Source organism: Mycteria americana, chromosome 19, assembly GCF_035582795.1.
Source record: "Mycteria americana isolate JAX WOST 10 ecotype Jacksonville Zoo and Gardens chromosome 19, USCA_MyAme_1.0, whole genome shotgun sequence".
Classification (NCBI taxonomy): domain Eukaryota; kingdom Metazoa; phylum Chordata; class Aves; order Ciconiiformes; family Ciconiidae; genus Mycteria; species Mycteria americana.
The window spans coordinates 8,337,269-8,348,139 of NC_134383.1; positions in this window are offsets into that span (position 1 = coordinate 8,337,269).

Here is a 10,871-nt window from a genome sequence, read left to right on the forward strand (position 1 = left end):
TCGGGGCTGAGCACCCCCACGTACGAGGTCTCAGCATCCCCCCAAACCAGGGCTGAGCACCCCCCGCGCCGAGCCTGAGCACCCCCAGATGGCGGGGGGGGGGGCTCCCCTCATTTTCGGGGGACCAGGGCCCACGGCAGTCGCTGCCCCCCCCCCCCCCCCGCTGCCCCCCCCGGCCCCTCGCCCGCCGGGGTCCCAATTAACGGGGTGGGCCCAGGGGGGCCCTGATTGATGAGCTTTGGGGGCCGCTAACGAGGGGGAGGGGGGGCCGGCCCAGCTGCGCCCCGACTCTTGGCTAAGCCGAGCCTAACGAGCGGCGGGGAGCTTCGCCCTGGCCGGACCCCCGCCCAAAACCCTCCCGCCACCCCCACCCCCACCCCTAGGTTTTGGGGGGTCCCGGTCAGGATTGGCGTGGCTCGCCCAGGCTTGTTAATTAAACGCTTTAATTGGTTAAACAAATGGGGGGGCTGCCCGCTCCTGCCCGCTCCTACCCCCTCCTGCCTGCTCCTGCCCGCTCCTACCCCCTCCTGCCTGCTCCTACCCCCTCCTGCCCGCTCCTACCCCCTCCTGCCTGCTCCTACCCTCTCCTGCCCGCTCCTACCCCCTCCTGCCTGCTCCTGCCCGCTCCTACCCTCTCCTGCCTGCTCCTACCCCCTCCTGCCCGCTCCTGCCCGCTCCTACCCCCTCCTGCCCGCTCCTGCCCCCTCCTACCCGCTCCTGCCCGCTCCTGCTCCCTCCTGCCCGCCCCTGCCCCCTCCTGCCCGCTCCTACCCCCTCCTGCCCGCCCCTGCCCCCTCCTGCCCGCTCCTGCCTGCTCCTGCCCGCTCCTACCCTCTCCTGCCCGCTCCTACCCCCTCCTGCCTGCTCCTGCCCGCTCCTACCCTCTCCTGCCTGCTCCTACCCCCTCCTGCCTGCTCCTGCCCGCTCCTACCCTCTCCTGCCTGCTCCTACCCCCTCCTGCCCGCTCCTGCCCGCTCCTACCCCCTCCTGCCCGCTCCTGCCCCCTCCTACCCGTTCCTGCCCGCTCCTGCTCCCTCCTGCCCGCCCCTGCCCCCTCCTGCCCGCTCCTGCCTGCTCCTGCCCGCTCCTACCCCCTCCTGCCCCCTCCTGCCCGCTCCTGCCCGCTCCTACCCCCTCCTGCCCGCCCCTGCCCCCTCCTGCCCGCTCCTGCCCGCTCCTACCCCCTCCTGCCCGCTCCTGCCCCCTCCTACCCGCTCCTGCCCGCTCCTGCTCCCTCCTGCCCGCCCCTGCCCCCTCCTGCCCGCTCCTGCCTGCTCCTGCCCGCTCCTACCCCCTCCTGCCCCCTCCTGCCCGCTCCTGCCCGCTCCTACCCCCTCCTGCCCGCCCCTGCCCCCTCCTGCCCGCTCCTGCCTGCTCCTGCCTGCTCCTGCCCGCTCCTACCCCCTCCTGCCCGCCCCTGCCCCCTCCTGCCCGCTCCTGCCTGCTCCTGCCCGCTCCTGCCTGCTCCTGCCCCCTCCTGCCCGCTCCTGCCCGCTCCTACCCCCTCCTGCCCGCCCCTGCCCCCTCCTGCCTGCTCCTGCCCCCTCCTGCCCGCCCCTGCCCGCTCCTACCCCCTCCTGCCCGCTCCTGCCCGCTCCTGCCCGCTGCAGCGCATCTGGCGGGAGAGCGGCCCGCGGGCAATCAGGGGCCGTAATTGTCCCCTTCTAATGGCGGGGATTAGGGGCTGGGGCGGGGCGGGGCGGGGCGGGGGCAGGAAGGGGACAGCAGGCTGCTTTGTCACCGCTGCCTGTCCCCAGGGGGATGTCCCCAAGGCCAGCTCTGCAGCGTGACCCCGAAGGGATGGACCCGCTGCCAGCGCTGTGGCGTGTCCCCAAAGGGGTGTGCCCGCTGCTGGGGTGTCCCCAAAGGGGTGTCCCCAATGCCACCTCTTCACCGTGTCCCCAAAGGGGTGTCCCTGCTGCCAGCGTGTCCCCAAAGGAATGTACCCTCTGCTGGTGTGTCCCCAAAGGGGTGTCCCCAATGCCAGCTTGTCCCCAAAGGGATGTACCCTCTGCTGGTGTGTCCCCAAAGGGGTGTCCCCAATGCCAGCTTGTCCCCAAAGGAATGTACCCTCTGCTGGTGTGTCCCCAAAAGGGTGTCCCCAATGCCACCTCTTCACCGTGTCCCCAAAGGGGTGTACCTGCTGCTGGGGTGTCCCCAAAGGGGTGTCGTCCCCAATGCCAGTGTGTCCCCAAAGGGGTGTACCCACTGCTGGGGTGTCCCCAAAGGGGTGTCCCCAATGCCACCTCTTCACCGTGTCCCCAAAAGGGTGTCCCTGCTGCCAGCATGTCCCCCAAGGGATGTCCCCAATTCCAGCTCTTCAGCATGTCCCAAAGGGATGTACCCTCTGCTGGTGTGTCCCCAAAGGGATGTCCTCAATGCCAGTCCTGTGGCATGTCCCCAAAGGGATGTACCCTCTGCTGGTGTGTCCCCAAAGGGATGTCCCTGCTGCCAGCTCTGCAGCGTGTCCCCAAAGGGATGTACCTGCTGCTGGTGTGTCCCCAAAGGGATGTCCCCAATGCCAGCCCTGCAGCGTGTCCCCAAAGGGATGTCCCCTCTGCAGCATGACCCCAAAGGGATGTCCCCGCTGCTGGTGTGTCCCCAGAGGGATGTCCCTGCTGCCAGCTCTTCACCGTGTCCCCAAAGGGATGTCCCCGCTGCTGGTGTGTCCCCAGAGGGATGTCCCTGCTGCCAGCTCTTCACCGTGTCCCCAAAGGGATGTACCCTCTGCTGGTGTGTGCCCAAAGGGGTGTCCCCAATGCCAGCTCTTCACTGTGTCCCCAAAGGGGTGTCCCTGCTGCCACCATGTCCCCAAAGGGATGTACCCATTGCCAGCCTTACAGCGTGTCCCCAAAGGGATGTCCCCGATGCCAGCTCTTGATTGTGTCCCCAAAGGGCTGTCCCTGCTGCCACCATGTCCCCAAAGGGATGCACCCACTGCTGGTGTGTCCCCAATGGGATGTCCCCAAGGCCAGCTCTGCAGCGTGTCCCCAAAGGCATGTACCCACTGCCAGCGCTGTGGCATGTCCCCAAAGGGATGTACTCGCTGTTGGTGTGTCCCCAAAGGGATTCACCCATTGCCAGCCCTTCAGCGTGTCCCCAAAGGGATGTCCCTGCTGCCACCACATCCCCAAGGGGATGTATCTGCTGCCACCATGTCCCCCAAGGGACACACCCACTGCCACCCTTGTGGCATGTCCCCAAAGGGAGGTACCCGCTGCTGATGTGTCCCCAAAGGGATGTACCCAATGCCACCACTGCAGCATGTCCCCAAAGGGATGTCCCTGCTGCCACCGTGTCCCCAAAGGGATGCACCTGCTGCCAGCTCTGTGGCATGTCCCTCGAGGGATGTCCCCACTGCTGGTGTGTCCCCAAAGTGATATCCCCGCTGACAGTCCTGCAGCATGTCCCCAAAGGGATGTCCCTGCTTCTGGAGTGTCCCCAAAGCAATGTCCCTGCTGCTGGAGTGTCTCTAAAGGGATTTGCTTATTGTCACCGTGACCCCGGAAGGATGCACCCACTGCCACCCCTGCAGCGTGTCCCCATAGCGATGTCCCCACTTCCACCCCTGTGGAGTGTCCCCATAGCGATGTCCCCACAGCCAGCGTCGTGTCCCCCTACGTGACACCCTACGTCGTGTCCCCAAAGGGCTGCACCCACCGCCAGCCTCGCCACGTGTCCCCAGAGGGACGTCCCCACCGCTGGTGTGTCCCCAAAGGGATGCTGCTGCGTCCCCAAAGGGACGGACCCGCTGCCGCTGTCCCCGAAGCCAGCCACCACGGGGACGCCCCCGCGGCCAGCCCCACCAGCGTGGCCCCACCGCCGGGCGCCCGCGTCCCCAAGCCCCCGGGGGGGCCACCAGTCCCTTCCCCCCGTCCCCGAGCCCACCGGCGCGGTGCCGTATGGACCCCCCTGCCCGGGAGCTAATCAGGCCCCAATTAGAGGGGCTCGCGGGAAGGAATGCAAATGAGGTTAACGGTTAATTAGGGATTGAAAAATTCATTATTCCTCTAGAGCAGCTGATTGCGATGCAGCCCCGCGTCCCCATTAGGGCCATTTGACCGCTCACTAACGACACGGCGGCGGGGGGGGGTGGCTGGGGGGTCCCCCCCTCCCCAATTGGCTGAACGCCTCCGCGAGTCATTCCTGGAGAGAGGTGTGCCCGTTCTCAGCCTCCCCGCAGCGGGGGGCTTCGGGCAAGGAGTGGTGGCTGTTCTCAGTGGGGCTCACCCGTGCAATGAGTTGGGGCTGTTCTCAGTGGGGCTCACCCATGCAATGAGTTGGGGCTGTTCTCAGCCAGGATCGCCCTGTGCAATGAGTTGGGGCTGTTCTCAGGTGAGGCTTACCCAAGCAATGAGTTGCTGTTCTCAGGCGGGGCTCATCTGTGCAATGAGTTGTGGCTGTTTGCAACCAGGATTGCCATGTGCAATGAGTTGTGGCTGTTCTCAGTCAGGGCTCACCCGTGCAATGAGTCGGGGCTGTTCTCAGCCAGGATCACCCTGTGCAATGAGTTGGGGCTGTTCTCAGTGGGGCTCACCCATGCAATGAGTTGGGGCTGTTCTCAGCCGGGGCTCACCCATGCAATGAGTAGTGTTGTTCTCAGCCAGGATTGCCCTGTGCAAAGAATTGGGGCTGTTCTCAGTCACGTCTCACCCATGCAATGAGTTGTGGCTGTTCTCAGTCAGGGCTCACCCATGCAATGAATTGTGGCCATCCTCAGCTGCCCGGGGACACACGGACGGCAGGACAAGCAGCTTGGGGCAGCGGTGGGGAAACACCCCCCTGCTCCCCAACTCTCCCCCGCCGCCCCGCTCGAGCCAACCTTCCAATCCAATAAAGACAACCAACAATTAGCCAACAAGCCAAGCGGGCAAGCCAGTAGATACGGACTAGTGTTTACCGCAATTTACTGACCCGTTCAAAATGAACCTCCCGTCTCCAAAACACGCTGCCGAAAAGAAGCATAAACTTATTAACGGCAACGGTGGCTAATTAAAACCGAAGCTCTTGTTATCCCGCCACGCGGCCACGGGCAGGAAGCGGCGGTGACGGATGAAAGGCGAGAAGAGGCGCTGGGTGCGATATCGGGGGGGGGGGATGCGGGGATGCCCTGCTGCCACGCCCTGGTACCCATCAGCATCCTTAGGGGCTGCATCCCGCATCCAGCTGCCCTGCCCGCCGCACAAAGGGGCCGCAGGCGGGCTAATTCGGCGCGGGGAATAGCCTCACGCCTCCGCCTTTGTCTCCCTTTCAAAGCCAATATCCCGGCCCCAGATGGGTTAATACATAATGCAGACAAGCAAGTAATTGCCTGCCTTTGTAGGGCCGTCAGCGCTGGGTCCCCGGCCCTCTGATCCCCCATTAGCGGCCATGCAAACAAGCCTTCCACCCAATTAAGCCCAGCTTTGATAGAGCCTTTCCCAATGATGTGCCGGTCCCAAACTAGCGATTCGCACATGAGCCACTACCTGTTAAACCCGGAGTCGGCTTCCTTCGGGGATGAGCATCCCTCGCCTCTCGCCGTGACCCAGCTGCCGAGCTCTGCCCGGCTTCCCCCGGCCCTGAAGGGAGGCTTGGCTGATAAATGATCTCAACAAACTCTATATTAAAGAGGTGGAAATGGGATGTTAATATACCCCCAGTCGCTCGTCTCGAGAACACATGGGCTCCGGCTTCCCAAAGACGACGGTAATGAGGCGGGCTGGGACGCCCCGCGAGGAGACCTCGACCCAGCGGCCTCCTGCGTCTGCCAGGCGGGGAGGAAGGACAGCCTGACACCCGTCCTCCACGGCAAACCCACGCCGTCCCGCAGAGCGTCCCCGGGCCAGCCCCTGAAGCGTCTCAATCTGCTCACCTAAAGCATCTCGGCATCATCCCTAAAGCATGCCAGTGCGCTCCCCTAAAGCTTCCCGCTGTCAGCCCCTGCAGCGTCCCAGCATGCTCCCTACGCATCCCAGTATCATCCCCTAAAGCATCCCAGTATCATCCCCTAAAGCATCCCAGTGTCATCCCCTAAAACATCCCAGCATCATCCCCTACAGCATCCCAGTGTCATCCCCTACAGCATCCCAGTGTCATCCCCTACAGCATCCCAGTATCATCCCCGAAAGCATTTTGGCATCATCCCCTACAGCGTCCCAGCACGATCCCTATGCATCCCAGTATCATCCCCTAAAGCATCCCAGTGTCATCCCCTAGAGCATCCCAGTATCATCCCCTAAAGCATCCCAGTGTCATCCCCTAAAGCATCCCAGTGTCATCCCCTAGAGCATCCCAGTATCATCCCCTAAAGCATCCCAGTATCATCCCTTAAAGCATCCCAGTGTCATCCCCTAAAGCATCCCAGTGTCATCCCCTAGAGCATCCCAGTATCATCCCCTAAAGCATCCCAGTGTCATCCCCTAGAGCATCCCAGTATCATCCCCTAAAGCATCCCAGTGTCATCCCCTAGAGCATCCCAGTGTCATCCCCTAGAGCATCCCAGTATCATCCCCTAAAGCATCCCAGTGTCATCCCCTAAAGCATCCCAGTGTCATCCCCTAAAGCATCCCAGTATCATCCCCTACAGCATCCCAGTATCATCCCCTAAAGCATCCCAGTGTCATCCCCTAAAGCATCCCAGTGTCATCCCCTACAGCATCCCAGTATCATCCCCTAAAGCATCCCAGTGTCATCCCCTAGAGCATCCCAGTATCATCCCCTACAGCATCCCAGTATCATCCCCTAAAGCATCCCAGTATCATCCCCTACAGCATCCCAGTATCATCCCCTAAAGCATCCCAGTGTCATCCCCTAGAGCATCCCAGTATCATCCCCTACAGCATCCCAGTATCATCCCCTAAAGCATCCCAGTATCATCCCCTACAGCATCCCAGTATCATCCCCTACAGCACCCCAGCATGCTCCCCTAAAGCATCCCAGTATCATCCCCTAAAGCATCCCAGTGTCATGCCCTACAGCATCCCAATATCATCCCCTAGAGCATCCCAGTATCATCCCCTAAAGCATCCCAGTATCATTCCCTAGAGCATCCCAGTATCATCCCCTACAGCATCCCAGCATCATCCCCTACAGCACCCCAGCATGCTCCCCTAAAGCATCCCAGTATCATCCCCTAAGGCATCCCAGTATCATTCCCTAAGCACCCCAGTATCATCCCCTAGAGCATCCCAGTATCAGGCCCTAGAGCATCCCGCCGTCATCCCCTGAAGTTTCCTAGCATGTTCACCCAAAACACCCCAGTGTCCTCCCCTGCAGCGTCTCGCTGTCATCTGCTGACACATCCTGGCACCCCTCCCTGCGTCCCAGCATCGTCCCCTAAAGCATGCCGGCATAGCTACCCTAAAGCAGCCCAGCACCGTCCCCTACAGCATCCCAGTGACATCTCCTACGGCTTCCCAGTGACATCTCCTACAGCATCCCAGTGACATCTCCTACAGCTTCCCAGTGACATCTCCTACAGCATCGCAGTGACATCTCCTACGGCTTCCCAGTGACATCTCCTACAGCATCCCAGTGACATCTCCTACAGCTTCCCAGTGACATCTCCTACAGCATTCCAGTGACATCTCCTACAGCTTCCCAGTGACATCTCCTACAGCATTCCAGTGACATCTCCTACAGCTTCCCAGTGACATCTCCTACAGCATCCCAGTGACATCTCCTACAGCTTCCCAGTGACACCTCCCAAAGCATCCCAGTACGCCCTCAGAAAACATCTCAGCATCATTCCTTAGCGCATCCCAGCATCATCCCCTACAGCATCCCCCATCATCTCCTACAGCATCCCAGCGTCATCCCCACAGCCTCCCAGTATGCTCCCCAAAAACATCCCTCCATCATCCCCTACAGCATCCCAGAATCATCCCTACAGCACCCCAGTACTCTCCCCTAAAACATCCTGGCATCATCCCCTACAGCATCCCAGTATCATTCCCCACAGCATCCCAGTGTCATCCCTTACAGCATCCCAGTATCATTCCCCACAGCATCCCAGTATCATTCCCTACAGCATCCCAGTATCATTCCCCACAGCATCCCAGTATCATTCCCTACAGCATCCCAGTATCATTCCCCACAGCATCCCAGTGTCATCCCTTACAGCATCCCAGCATCATCCCCTACAGCATCCCAGTGTCATCCCTACAGCATCCCAGTGTCATCCCCTACAGCATCCCAGTATCATTCCCCACAGCATATCAGTGTCACCTCCTACAGCATCCCAGTGTCATCCCCTACAGCATCCCAGTATCATTCCCTTCACCATCCCAGTATCATTCCCTACAGCATCCCAGTATCATTCCCTTCCCCATCCCAGTGTCATTCCCTTCCTCATCCCAGTATCATCCACTACAGCATCCCAGTGTCATCCCCTACAGCATCCCAGTATCATTCCCTTCACCATCCCAGTGTCATTCCCTACACCATCCCAGTATCATCCCGCACAGCATCCCAGTATCATTCCCCACAGCATCCCAGTATCATTCCCCACAGCATCCCAGTGTCATCCCCTACAGCATCCCAGTATCATCCCCTACAGCATCCCAGTGTCATCCCCTACAGCATCCCAGTATCATTCCCTTCACTATCCCAGTATCATCCCCTACAGCATCCCAGTATCACCCCCTACAGCATCCCAGTGTCATCCCTTACAGCATCCCAGTATCATCCCGTACAGCATCCCAGTATCATCCCCTACAGCATCCCAGTGTCATCCCTACAGCATCCCAGTATCATTCCCCACACCATCCCAGTGTCATCCCCTACAGCATCCCAGTATCATCCCCTACAGCATCCCAGTGTCATCCCTTACAGCATCCCAGTATCATCCCATACAGCATCCCAGTATCATTCCCTACAGCATCCCAGTATAATTCCCTACAGCATCCCAGTGTCATCCCTACAGCATCCCAGTATCATCCCGTACCGCATCCCAGTGTCATCCCCTACAGCATCCCAGTATCATTCCCTTCCCCATCCCAGTATCATTCCCTTCACCATCCCAGTGTCATTTCCTTCACCATCCCAGTATCATCCCCTACAGCATCCCAGTATCATCCCCTGTATCACCCCAGTGCCATCCCCTCCCGCACCCCAGCATTGCTCCTCTCCAGAGTGCCCCCCCCAGACACCTCCCTCTCCCCCCGTCCCTCCCCCTTTCTCCCCCCTCCCCTCCCCATGCGCCGCGCCACAACCTCTATAAATATTCAAAAAGCCGCATTTTCCGGCAAAGCGCCCGGCTCGGGGTGGGGGGCTCCCGGGGGGTATGTTAATAACGGGGCTGCGAGGGATTTAGCCCCCCGGCATCGGCGCGGGGGGGCCGGCCCCTCATTTGCCCATACAAATATCTTGTCGCTCGTCATTAACTGCGAGGCCCTTCGTGCCTCAGTTTCCCCACCCCGATTCTGCCTGGCGATGCCGCGGAGGGCTGGGGAAAATGAGGAGGAATAAGGAGGCGGCGAAAATAAGGAGGAATAACGAGGATAACGAAGTGTGTGTGTGTGGGGGAAGCCTCTCACCCGGCCAAAAAATTTGGGGGGGGTGATTTTGGGCCACGTCAGGGAGAGGTTTGGGCAAAGCCTGCGCAAACAGCCGCTAATCGCCGAATAAAAGGGCAATTAAACGCCCCGGCAGCACTAATAAATCTGCTAACAAGGAGGCGATGTCCCCGCGCTCGCTGTTTGCCCAGCTGATTAACAGGGATGAATCTGGGGGGGGGGGGATTATCCGTCGGGATGAGGCGGCTCCTTTGTCTCCTTTCCCCATCCCAAGCCGTCTCGGAGGAGGTATCGGTGACGGATGCGCACGTGTGCCAGCCCCGGGAGCCCATCGCCGCGGCCTCAGGCCTCGTAGCGGGATTAATACGGAGGTGCTTTAATCCCTGGGGCTCCCAAAAAACTCCAGGATTCCCATTAAAAACTCACCTCTCTTCAAAGCACTCCAGGGAAAGAGGCCCAAAAGCTCTCCGGGGATTACCATCCCTTGCCATCCCTTGCCTTATTCCCGCGTCGGGGATGCCCCATCCCCATGGCTCGGCTTTTTGGGGACACCCAAAAGTGGGGGGGAAGCAGGGGGGGGGGCTGAGAATACCACAGCATTTAATATTCCAGCTTCACCTTCAATTCCCATCCCAGAGAATTATTTGGATAATGGATAAACTTCTTATTCTATGGATAATTTCTTTCTCTTTTTTTTCCCCCCCTTTTTTCCGGCAGATTCGGTGGGATACGGAGAACCCGGAGGACGCTGCCGAGGCTGAGCGGTCCCAGATGTGCGCAGGGGTCCAGATGTGTGCCCGTCTGTAGCCCCAGCGCAGCCCTAGGTGAGGGGGGAGCGAGCTCATGCGAGCTCTCCAGATGTGCGCCCGGATCTGCGCTCGCCTACCTCTTACTTGTGCCTCCAGATGTGCACAAACGCAAACTGCCTGGCTCTCCAGATGTGCTTCGGCATCCCTGTGCCTTCAGGTGTGCGCCCAGCTGTGACCCCGGGGACCCCTCCAGCTGTGCCCTGAGCCCTCCAGATGTTCTCCTGAATGCGAACATATTCCCCAGACCACCCAACCCTCCCAGATGTGAACACCCCGGGGGCCCTTGGTGCCCCAGATGTGCACAACCCCCTCCAGCTGTGCCCCAAGAGCCCTCCAGATGTGACCCCTGTTTGGGGCATGTTTGCACCCCCTCCAGATATGCAAAGGTGCGCGGGCCCGCCTCGCCATCCAGATGTGGCCCCCTTCTCCCGCTGACGCTGCCCATCGCACCCCAGATGTGCACGCAGATATCACCCCCCCGAGATGCGCAAAGGCGCGCGGGCCCGCCTCGCCATCCAGATGTGAGGTGCCTTCTCCCGCTCACCCTGCCCATCGCACCCCAGAT